At 39.9% G+C, this 12130-nt stretch overlaps 1 long non-coding RNA gene across 1 annotated transcript in view; it reads right to left on the reverse strand.

Annotated features, from left to right (window-relative positions):
* Positions 1 to 306: 306 nt before the first annotated feature.
* The window catches only part of LOC102079220 (uncharacterized), a 52543-nt gene continuing 40719 nt past the window's right edge, over positions 307 to 12130 (reverse strand). Inside the window, exons 3-4 of the long non-coding RNA XR_003214458.1 lie at positions 467 to 621; positions 307 to 383 (exon numbers count right to left, since the gene is read on the reverse strand). This is a non-coding gene — a long non-coding RNA (uncharacterized LOC102079220). The remainder of the gene's footprint in view (positions 384 to 466; positions 622 to 12130) is intronic.

The raw sequence follows: 12130 nt of genomic DNA on the forward strand, positions 1-12130 counted from the left end.
TTTGAATCTATCAAGTCCACCTGGCTGATTTCCCTGATATTGTGAGTGAGTTACAGTTGTTATGTGTTTTGTTTTTTCTCACTTTTTACTTTCCTTTTAACTTGCTGGTTAGGTTTGACAATGAAAATAATGCTTCTGTTTAGGGCATAGTATGTATGAGTCATGAACCGAAGGTTGACCCAAGGAGTGGACCCAAATGCAGACACCAAAACACGTAGTAGAACTATGTACTAGAGTGTTTATTTTGTAACAGAAAGTGTTTGGACCATGTGACCCTAGTTAGAAAGGGCAATGGGAAAAAAGTGACTGGAACAGGGAAGGGTGGTCCTACGAAACTGGGTCACTGAATAGGTCACGGCGAGAGACAGAGGAATGAGAGGATTCTGTAACAGACGGAGAAGGAGTTATTGTACAGGTAAGGAGCAGGTGACTGAGAAATGTTAGCTGGTGAGTTTATTTTCCTTACTTGCAGATCTGAGTTTTAAAAGCTCTGAGGGGGGGAGGTCCATGAGAGTTTCTAAAGTGTCTGGATGTAATGGCAGACTGTAGGGCTGGCAGGCAAGCAGACACGGAGGCGAAACAGATGTCCAGGTGAGTCCAAACCATGAGAAACGACAACCTCTAAACACAAGGAAAACAAGGTTACACAGGGAAAAACAGGTATAGGAGGTTTTACAAGTGCCGCCTAGTTACCACATCGATCACATAATGAACTGGCGAGGAGTAGCAAGTCGCACTGGTTTAAGAAGCCCTCCTGCTGATTGCTTGCTGACGAGGCCCAGGTGAGATGCGGGAAGCTCCACCCCAAAGGGGTGGACAGGAGACCAGCAGCTACAGGTGGAAAAACCCCAGACACTCCCACGGACCATGACAATATGAATAACTGGTTTGGGAAAATATTGCAGTATCGGTAAAACCCTGCAATACAAATCTTGTGCTTAGTCATTGTGGTTAAATGTCAGTCATGGGACTAGTACCGATGGAAACTTTCTGCATGTTTGTGAGAAGCCAGCATCTTTGACAAAATGACAGTATTTTATCCTTTGACAATGAGGACTGATTTTTTTTTGTACTTCTCTTTGCTATATTTTTTAAAACCTAGCAAAACCATTATGCTGGCATGACTGTACCTTATCTTTTTCTATTTTCATTGTTTTCTAGTGCAGCATGGTGATACAGTCGTACAGCACTGTTGCCTCACAGCAAGAAGGTCCTGAGTTTGACTCCACCATCTGGCCGGGGCCTTTCTGTGGGGACCTTTCTAGTTTACATGTTCTCCCCCATGGGTTCTCACTGGGTACACCGGCTTCCTCCCACAGTTCAAAGACATGCAATTAGTGGGGATAGGTTAATTGGTGATTCTAAACTACCCATAGGTGTGAATGTGAGTGTGAATGGTTGTTTGTCTGTCTGTGTTAGCCCTGCGTCAGATTAGTGACCTGTCCAGGGTGTACCTCACCTCTCACCCTATGGTAGCTAGAATAGGCTCAAGCCCCCAAGTGACTCTGATAAAGATAGAGGATGGTTGGATTGTTTTCCAATATATCTCTAATTCACTTTTTTTTCTGACCCCTGTGCTGCTGTAACATGGATTTCCCCAGTGTGGAATTAATAAAGTCCATACCTGTATCCATCTAGATGTGTTCTAAGTCACAGGATAAGCTTTTCAAAAAGACTGAGAAGCCTTCCTTTTCCCGTGCAACATCTAATCTCTCCTGGCCTTCTGTTCCCCTGCACCTATTTCCCTCATTATGGAAAAGAAAATAATAAAATCACTTCACACAGGGGCTGTGGCTCAGCAGCCAGAGCAGGTCATACACTAATTGGAATTTTGGTGGCTGAGTATCCTTGAGAAGTGTCCTTGGGCATGATACCGATCCCTAGAAGTGCTTCTAATCTTTCGATGCTGGTGCCCTTCTTATGTGTGTTTGATTTACAAAGTCTTGTTTCTACATGGACATTGACCACAAAAGGTCAAATAACATGTTTGTAATTTAACATTTTAAAAAATTTTGAAGCCTGAAAACTTGAATAGAAAACCCCCCCCCACTCTTCTAGTCACCTGGAAGTCTACAGGGCCCTGCTAATTAAACATCAATAAACAGTGACTTGGTTGTTTGCTTACTGCCACTGCTGATCACCATCTGCAGTGATATCTCTTGATTACATGTCGACAGCAGTTTTGTATGCATGCATGTACAGAGTCACAGATTGTACAGGGCTTCACTCCCATTTCATGCCTGAAGGCTCCTTCTAATTAGCCTTTCTATTTAATACAAAATTTTTCCACTTTCTAGAAGACTTCATCAGCCCGCCTGGTCTGGTTATTTATACTTCCGCTGAGAGTACTAAATAGATTGCCCAGTGTTGCTGAAGCTGTAGGAGGGATATAGTTTTAGGTCCATTGAAGGGGAACTGAAGTTGTTTGGCAGCACATTCAAGGAATGATTCCCTGGCATTATAGATGATTCCTAATTATCAAGTCACTTAATTAAGTGATTAATTCAACACCCTGTCAGTGTTTTCTTCAGTTTCAGTTTCTTTCTGTCATTTTTTCATCCAGTTAAAGTGAATGTTTTGATGTTTTGACCCACCTTTATTTTCATCAATCCCTTGGGACAGCAAGAGGCTGTTAATTCCTGCGGTTCTGACATGAAAAGCTTCACATCAAAAGCTTATGCTTAGTTGCCTTCAAACAGCAATTCTAGTACCAGGCTACACTGCATCTAGCTCTTTAACCCCAACCAATTACAACCCTCAGATGCATTCATAGCTCTATATTTGCCATGAATATACTCGTGAGATTTTTATCAGTAAAATATTTAACTCGTGTACTGTCAAAGGAAGACGCCAAAGCTTCTTCCATTGCATCAGTCTCAATAACCAGTCTTGCACTGGTGAGACGTGCTGGTTTCCGGTCTCTCAGGACACTAAGTGTATCCTGCATTTGCTACTGCTAGCTTGAATTATTTATGTGCGCTGCCTATTTGGCCTCTGAGCAGGACCCAGACACTTTGCCTATGAAAACGAGAGCGCAATATTCAGGAGGACAATATAATACAAGCCAGCAGGGTGGGGGCCACTCTGGCATTTTATACAATTTAAAAAGTCATTTTTTATCTGTGAGATAAGAAGTCAGAGTGAGTTTAAGAGCTCAAAGACAATCAGGGGGCTATATTTTGTAGTTGTATAGAAACACTGAAATATCTTTGATGAATTTTAATCTGTAAATAAAAGAAAAGAAAAAAATTCAAGCTTCTCTTATAGGATAACTATTTCTTCCCTCACTGCATATTCCCATGACATGGCAGACATGTGGTCTATCATTCCTCCAAAATATAAGAATCGCTGCAGGTGAGAGTACACGGCCCTCTGACATTGGCCTCATAAAACCTTAATGGAGCGCCATCAATCAGATGTTGCCTGAACACACTGCTGGAGGACCTTGAGGGGAGGATCATATCTACCAAGGGACCAGAAAATCTTGTTTATTCCACATATCAGGATTCATAGCATGTGGAAGATGTCAGACATAATGCAACAAGCTGGGTGTCTGTGGTGCAGATTTCAAAACGTGGAAGGAGACGGGTCTAATAAGCAGACAGAAATAATACTGAACATAATCGATATATTTAGCTTCTATTAAAAGCAATGGTGCATCAAAATCACAGTTGGCATATAGTAGGTACTAGAAAGAAGATTAAGAGCCATCCTTTAATTCGATTTTATACTCGATTTCGTACTAGTTTTTCAGGCAAACAACCAGAGCTATGCTGTGTCATACCCTTGCAACATCCCTCTCTCCTCGCGTGATATATCAAACATACCCTCCAGTTTGGTGGTCTATTTAAGCTGCAAAATTTCCCCTCTCCCCCTGTGACATGACAGTGCCTGCTGCATTGCATCGCAGCCTGCTGTTTCAGCGCCTCCACCACTACAGCATCCATCCGAATCGCGTTGTTTACCGAAATATCTTTTCTCACATGATTGGAGCAGTTTGAAAAATATTAACATTCGTGCAGTAGAATCCATATGTTTTTCTGTTATTAAAATCAGGTACCACCAGAGGGTCACATTAGGGAAATCAGCACTTTGAGACTGAGGCACAAACCAAAACTACTGCACGTGCAATGAACTTGACGTCTTGTTGCCTTTGAAATAGTTGTTGTTTCGAAGACAGGGAGCAGGTCTACGACCACGTGCAGTCAGCTGCCATCTTCAAAAAGACTTGCATGAAAACTGCAATAAGACAGTCAGTTTGCTATGCGTGGGGGAGCCATGCCATCAGTATTTCAATACATAATTTTTGGAAAACTTGGGAACTGGACCAAAGAGACATGTCACAGACGAGCTGCATTCATGGGTGCAGGCTGACTCAGAATGACTGCAATGTGTTGGCTGACTGTTTACAAATTAAAACAAAAGCTGTCTGTGCAATTGCACAGGGGTGTACAATATTTTGTCATGTATTAAAAGTTGTTTTTAATAATAATTTCATGTTCTGCGTAGTATTGTATTAACAAGAAATTGCACTTTCCTGAGAGAACTCTTCTTGATAGAAGTGTTTGTGTTCAACAACAGCAGCAGACTAATAGAATTTGACTACTGTCCTAAAATGATCCACATGTGTTCATCACACGTACTTTCTTTAACTGTCATGTGGCTACATAGTCCACGCATATGTACACTATGATATATATTCATCTATGACTGTCATCTGTGACTGCTACCAGAACTACTGAGGAAGATTAAATACATTTGATTTTTTTTCCTACTGTGATGCCATTATAACTATGTTATTGATTACACTGAGATCACTTTTCTAGCTGGTTCTCATTCACAGGACACTGAATATTGCATATCCCACTGCAACGGGGCCTGGTTCAGACCTGGTTCCACACATTTCCACCAAATCAAGACTAGTGCTGGTGGAAGTAAAATTTCTGCAGTCAAGTTGGAACCACTGATGTTCATGGCAATGATGGGCTACCAAAAAACAAAGACTGTTGATAATGTCACACACTGGAGAAATGAGGCTCTCATCATACATATGAATGTTGGTAAAGACCCATTAGCGCCACGTTTGAATGCAGTGGGTAACTTTCATTTTTTCAGGAAGGGTTAAAAAGTACAGAGCTTAAACCAGACCATTGTCTTCCTCTGAACCCAAGCTTTTTGTACCTAAACCAATCCAACAAGCAAAAGCAAAACTAAGCGGGTCCAACAAAATTAATCTGAGTAAAAATTAAACAAAACCAAAGCCCAAACAAGACACAAACCAATATTTGCTGACTGGAAAACTTGCACCTTTCATCACCCTCCCTTCAACTTTCAAATGTGGACTTTGTCACTCCTTAAAAGATGAGTGCCATTCAAAACTGCAGACACATTTTCAAGTACAACTTTTTGTATGTTTTCAAGTGTGTGTGTTTTTGTTTTAATGCAATTCTAAATGAACTGCTTCATATTGCTTGAGTGCTTTCATCACTGAAGCACGGGTTGGAACAAAGACTCTGGTGTGTTGAGATTTGCTCAGAGATGCGACGTTTCCGTTGTTTGCACCTTGACCGTTGCAGGTTGGAATCGCTCTTCCAGTGGATACAAAGAGTGGCACCTTAAAGGCTCTGCAGAGGGGCATAGTGAGGGCACATTACATGCACATAGATGGAGTATTTTTTCAGGCATTACCAAAATGTGTGACAGCATGTAGAGCACTGAAGCACACAATAAAGTGCAACACTAAACTTTACACCCATGAACTATTACAGGACTTCAAGCATAAAGAAACCATTTGATCTTACATGCACAAGCATGCTTAAAAAAAGATGTACACACCCCATTTGCCCAGTGTTTTACTGTGACAAATTGTGGCTTTTGGAAATAAATGGAAAATACATGACTGTAACTCCTATTTCCCATTGAATTCCCAGTGTGTCCAAACAGATTGGAAGGGACATTTGCTGTGCAGGATCTGTATGTGTGACCTGAGCGTGACTCATGTGCAGCAATCAACACTGTGTTTGTCATGTTTGCGTGGATGCCATCTGTGTCTTTACACCTCCATTTCCAAAATAAAAAAAGACTTCTTTTGCACTCTGAAACCTTGTGTGAGCATATAAGTATGATGCTCCTGTATTTTTTCTGCGTAAATATTAGTCACTGGGTGTTGAGGGAGATGGTGATGGTGTAAAAGGTGGGGCTGTGTAAGACGTGACTGTTGATACACTCTGCGAGGACTCTTGATGCGGGCAGGAAGTAAATTAGATTACATGTGCATATGAGCACCAGTGTAACTGGGGGTTGCAGATGTAGTTCAAGATGTGTAAGGCATGAGAAAAGAGGTTGCATAGCCCTTTTCTGCAGCACTCTCACTCTACCCACCACCTCGGCTTCATTAGCAGCTGTCTGTCAGCTAGGCCCATACACCGCTGGATGGTTGCCTGGCAACTGGGACCTTGATGGACCAATCAGGACTGGATGCAACAGGAGTTCTCTCCTTGACACATAAAAGAGAGAGACCGAGTTGTCCTCCAATTCAATTGATTTTGCCTCAGTGTCATTCACTTCAAGGGCAGACCAGATGTGGGGCCCTACCGCAGAGTGAGTGAATCAGCTGATGTGACTTGTGTTAACTGGGCCCATTTGGGAGAATTTTCCAGAGCCAGCTAAGTCACTAGCGTTCCGATAACCTATATGGCAAAATTTTCAAGAAGCAACCTATGTCCTAAAATGCAAAGAGTCAAAGCTGCAAATCCCAAAGCTGCGCTTCTCACCAGATGGATGTGAGACACGCACACATGCAGCTTTCCTATTCATCCGTGATGTGATACACAGAGGCAAAGCAAGGTGGTGGACAAAAGATTGCCGCAGTATTCATCTGTATCAAATTAAAAGCAAAAGTCATTAAAATTGGATCCATAATGCACCTGCAGATATGAGTATAATAACACCTTTAGAGAATCTGTCCCTGCACTTGGTGAATCATTTCTAACAACAATCACCAACTGATGGCCCAGATACAGAAGTCATGCATCATCATTTGGAGGACCGATATCATGACACCTTCTTTTGTTTTTACGGCTTTGTAAGGCTCTCAGTTCATTGAGTTCATTCAGTGTACTCCCTTTCTGTAATGCTGTGGCTGAGCGCTAGCAGTGGATCTTTTCCGGGGGTGCTGCAAGATATATTACAATTACATATAGAGCAGACTCATGGATCTTGATTTTGTAAAGGTCTACCTGCGCTGATGTTGCTAAGAGACTGCAAGGTTTTCAGTGCACCTGCATTTATGAAATGCTTGTGGTACACTGCTTTAGCTTCTTTCATTTTGCACAGCAGAGTAATTTAGGAAGAAAAATAATAACCATAGTTTTAAAATTTTTACAGTTATAATACAAGCGACGCACTCTTGGTAAGCACTTTCGAGGAAACACGCCAATTTAAGGTTGCTGACAACAATGCAATGCAAAAAACTAATATTCTCTCACTCTGAAAGTGCATCAGAGGTGGCTCGTACGTAGGGGTTAAAATGGATTTGGCAGGTGTAGCAGTTCAGTATGGGGAAAAGAGTTACTTTTAAATAAGTCACATACTAATTTGTATTTTATAGACTTGTTTTCCTTGTGTTGTGCTGCTGCTGCTCTGACAATCACTGCTCTTTGTGGATTTAGACAACCGAGCTATTCTAGATATAAGCTGGTGTCACGTGAACTTAAATTTAAATTGATGCCTGACGACAAACACCACAGCCTGTGCTACACCAGTCCATCATAGTGTATTACTGTAAACCTCACCAACTAAAAACTAATACCTTAAACTAACCAATTTAACCTAAACTAAACTGTATCAAACTGACGAGTTTTTCATGCAACCTTTGATTACCTCAAAATTATACTTCAGTTTGTTTTCCATCCACACTATGAAGGCATCACGGGAATGAGATGGGAAAAAAAAAAAAGAATGCAATGAAGGTGTAAATGGGCTGTTGGATATGTTGTATTACTAACCATAGATTTCATCATCAACTGGGTAAAACACCAGACTGCAGTACATGAAAATTTAGCTCAGATTAGTGTTCGGTGTTACGTATCAGTCGCATAGTTCAGGCTCACATTCCACTGAATGTCTCTACAAGAACTTTTAATGTGCTTTGCAAAGGGCACACTGGTTAAAAGCTGTTGGTTATGGAGAGTGGTTGTGCAAACCTTTAATTTAACATGTTTAATTCATTACCTTCCTTCTTAATGTCCAAGCTATTACCAATGGCCTATGATACTACACTAAAGTGAGGGGTAATGCCAAATCACACCAACACATCAGTATTTGTATCAGCTGCTTTGATTCATAGCAGTAGCGTTTCTTTAAACTGACAGTAGACTTATTGAATGGAATAAATATAGCACAGTATCAGTTCAGGGAGGCCACAAAGTAAAGGTCAGCCACAATTCCAGCAGATAAGCTGATCTCAATGTCGGTCCACATCAACTGATGGCTCAGCTGATATCCTTGTACACATCCAGTTGGCAAGTCTCATATAGGTATTTACTTTGCAGACACCTTCTGTTTATCTGCAGGCTGCTTTGGAACCCACCTCGACCATTTCTGATTTAACGAATATGATTTTTGTTGTTGCTGATACCGTCTTAGTTATGCACTGAGGAGTCTCTTTACCTCCAGCCTTCTATTAATGCACATCTATGGTTTCCACAAATAACTGGAAAGGCACAACAGTTCCAGAAAAACATACTCCTATGAATTAATTGCTGCAGTTGGAGAATAACAATTTTTTCCTGATTATAATGGCACTGACTGACGTGAGAAATATGGTTTTAACTACACTTTCAGCCTGTCTTAGATCGATCATTATCTGCTATGGAATTCGACAGTGGATTAAATGTGAGTGTTTTCAGAAAGTAAGAAATAAAAGGGAAAAAATATTATACAATTATCTTACCGGTCCACTTGAGTTTGAGTCGTATGTGTTCCATGAACTAAAAAGATTTCGACACGCTTGTTTTAATAAGTACATTTTACCAATGTTCTGTTTTTAAAGACAGCTGAATCAATGCCTATGAAAAGATGTGGGATTGAAACAAAGAGCCTCTCAGCAGCTGAAATGCATTAGTGATCTCCCTGCAGTTCAAATGAGCATGCACATTTGTCTACACTGAACTTGTCAAAGCTTAGAATATGCTTTGCATCCTAAAAAAGGGATTATGTTGTTCTTTAGAATCCCCTTTCACTCTGCATTTTCATCAGCGGCGCAGTGATTGCCACTGAAGTCACAGAAAAACAGCAAAATGTGAGAGCAAATATCAAACGAAAATATAAAGTGAACTCACAAACATGGCACATGATAGGATTTATGCATACTTAAATTAAAACTGGTTTTTATTAATGTTACTAAAAGTGAATCTTTGCATTTTGTTCAATAGTTACCACTATTTTAGTCTTAGCAGGTGCAACTATACGATAAACTGCTACATTTTATCATGGGTAATATCTTGTGACGTTAAGAGCTGAAGATTACACTACTGCATGCAAAGCCTTTTAGAAGATGAGGGATTTTACTTTGCCTAGCGCATGAGTGAAGGAGCTCTGATTTATGTTCTTGTACAGGTTGCATATTACATGTGTTTATTCCCATCTTTAAGATTCACATAATCCATAGTGATCGAAAAAGTAGTTTATTTCTGTATATTTCGAATGAGTTCCTCTTCTTCTTGCCTTTATTTTAATGTCTTTAGTTTTTACTACTTTTTTTCCATTTGATTTCATTTTAAGAACATTCAAAGCTACAGTTAAGATTTATTTTTCTTTTCATACAACTACTGCCAGCACGTTTCAGAGTGTCTCCTTTGGTGTGTTTGAGATGCGAACAGAATGCAGGATCAATTCGATGTATCAACATCAAAAACCCAGAAGGATTTAAAATAAGAGTTTGAACAGAAATATGGTGGCATATAAAGCTGTAATTGCTCCTGGCGAACACTACATACCGCCAAGGGCTGCTGTCATCTGAAAGCTCCACTGATATGTGCCGCAGTTCAAGACACAGCTGTCTCTCCTAACAGCGAGAGCGATCCTTCTATCCCCCTCTTCCTGCCACCGTGCTACAAAAAGTCAATTGGATTTCAAATTGTGAAGGAGCACACTCGATTAATACTTAATGGCTACACTGGCTGCACCTGTCTTTCTTTCAGTGAGGAGTGATGAGAATGGCATGCGTGATCTCAAAAATGTAATGCTGGCCTTTGACAAATAGCTATGGATTGGGTCTGAGATTAATTTTCCGACGCTATCATTTACATGCTTGAGAAGAATCTCATAAAGGACAGATTAAATACATTAGTGCTCCAAAGGCAAAATATGCTAAGGTAAAGAAATGTTATCAGCGAGTATGTTTTATATAGTTTTTTGCTGTCAGGTGCAAACAAAGGAAAAGTTCACCAATGTCATATGGCACTCAGACACATCATTTTAGCTGTGGTCAGTAGGATCATGTTTCAGGTTGCCTGTCTGTCCATCTTATTGTTATAAAGCCCATTATAGGATTTCCCAGAGAGAATTTCTCCAACTAGAGCAGCAGTAGCAGGATGAATTCTGACGTATACAAGACCATACTCTCTGCTCAGATTCAAAATTATTATTAATTTTATTTTTTTCATATTGCATAACAGTTTCTCCAAGGTAAAAAGCTGAGATACTCTTTAATGGCCAAGTTGGTCACCTGACCTTAACCCATTAGATCACCCAGTAGTGCTTTTCAGTACTGAATGCAGAAAAACCCATGAACAAGCAGCAACTGAAAGCAGCTGCTAATAGAGCATCTCAAGGGAGGAAACGCAGCATTTGGCAACGTCTATGGGTTTTAGACTAAGGATTTTCATCCAAGTATTACAAATCATCCTTATATTTAAAGTCACGTTAGTTGGCCCAATTATTTTTGACCCTGTGAAAATGGGGGTCTATGTATGAAAATGGCTGTAACTCATAAATTGTTCGAATTAACCCTTTCACGCAGAGTGGTCACTACAGCGGACAGCTGTTCAAAGGCTGTTTTCTTCTTTTTTGTCAGTGTTAACGGTATACTTGCACATAAACCACTGCATTGGACACTGAGGTGTCACTCCATACCCTGCTACCCACTGGTCGTTTAATGTTACTATAGATGTATGACGTGTTTCATTGTAATTATTGTTATTTAACCCTGTCATGCATGAATTATGACAACCTCACTCAGGATTTTTTTTCTTAACTATTTTTATTAATCTTTTTATGCCTAAAGATGAATAAAAATACATTTAGTTTCATTTAAAATGTGTCCTTTCAAATCTTGTTAATGCAGTAAAACATTTTTTTCAGATCTGCTTCTAAAGGGAGCAAACAATTCAAAGATGGAATTGGTAAAAGTCAAAAACCATAAAAACATACAATTGTCGTCATACACAAGGAGAACTGATGAGATCTCACTGAAATAACATTAAAAACAAACAAAAAATACAAAGAATACTGGGAACACTAAACAGATAATCTAGGGTGGGAAGCAGAACAAAGGGTAGAAGTAGAAGTAACCATAGTGGATGATAGAGAGAGATTTGAATATGAAACTAGAAGTAACTAAACTAAAAACCAAACCTATAATAATCTGGAACAAATAGAATCTACCACTTCCCTTAATTTCCTAATTGTTCTTTAAAGACATACCTCACAGCATTTCAAGATATGCCAACATCTCAATATATCAATATATAGTTTTTGGTTAACGGCACTACGTCAGACTGTGTTATGTGGCAATTTTCTTAGATTTGACTAAAGAATGGGAACATAGTATTTTTTGCAACATAATCCTAGTGCCTAAGAGATCAAATTTAAAACTGGTTCTTTGTTTAATTGCCTTGAGAAACAACACTGGTTCATTATTTGAGTTGTGTGTCTTTTTTATGCTTGAATGAGTTATAGGTCAATGTGAAGCTGCATTGTCGAGCGAAGAACTTTGAAAGACCTTGAGAAAGCCTGGAGAGCTGCTGCTCAAGAACACTTTGAAAAATTACAAGAAAGTCTGGCTCCTTGGAAGCAAAATACAAAGAAATGAGGAGTGGCTTGAGACTTTTCCACAGTGCTGAAGATC

Source organism: Oreochromis niloticus, linkage group LG17, assembly GCF_001858045.2.
Source record: "Oreochromis niloticus isolate F11D_XX linkage group LG17, O_niloticus_UMD_NMBU, whole genome shotgun sequence".
Classification (NCBI taxonomy): domain Eukaryota; kingdom Metazoa; phylum Chordata; class Actinopteri; order Cichliformes; family Cichlidae; genus Oreochromis; species Oreochromis niloticus.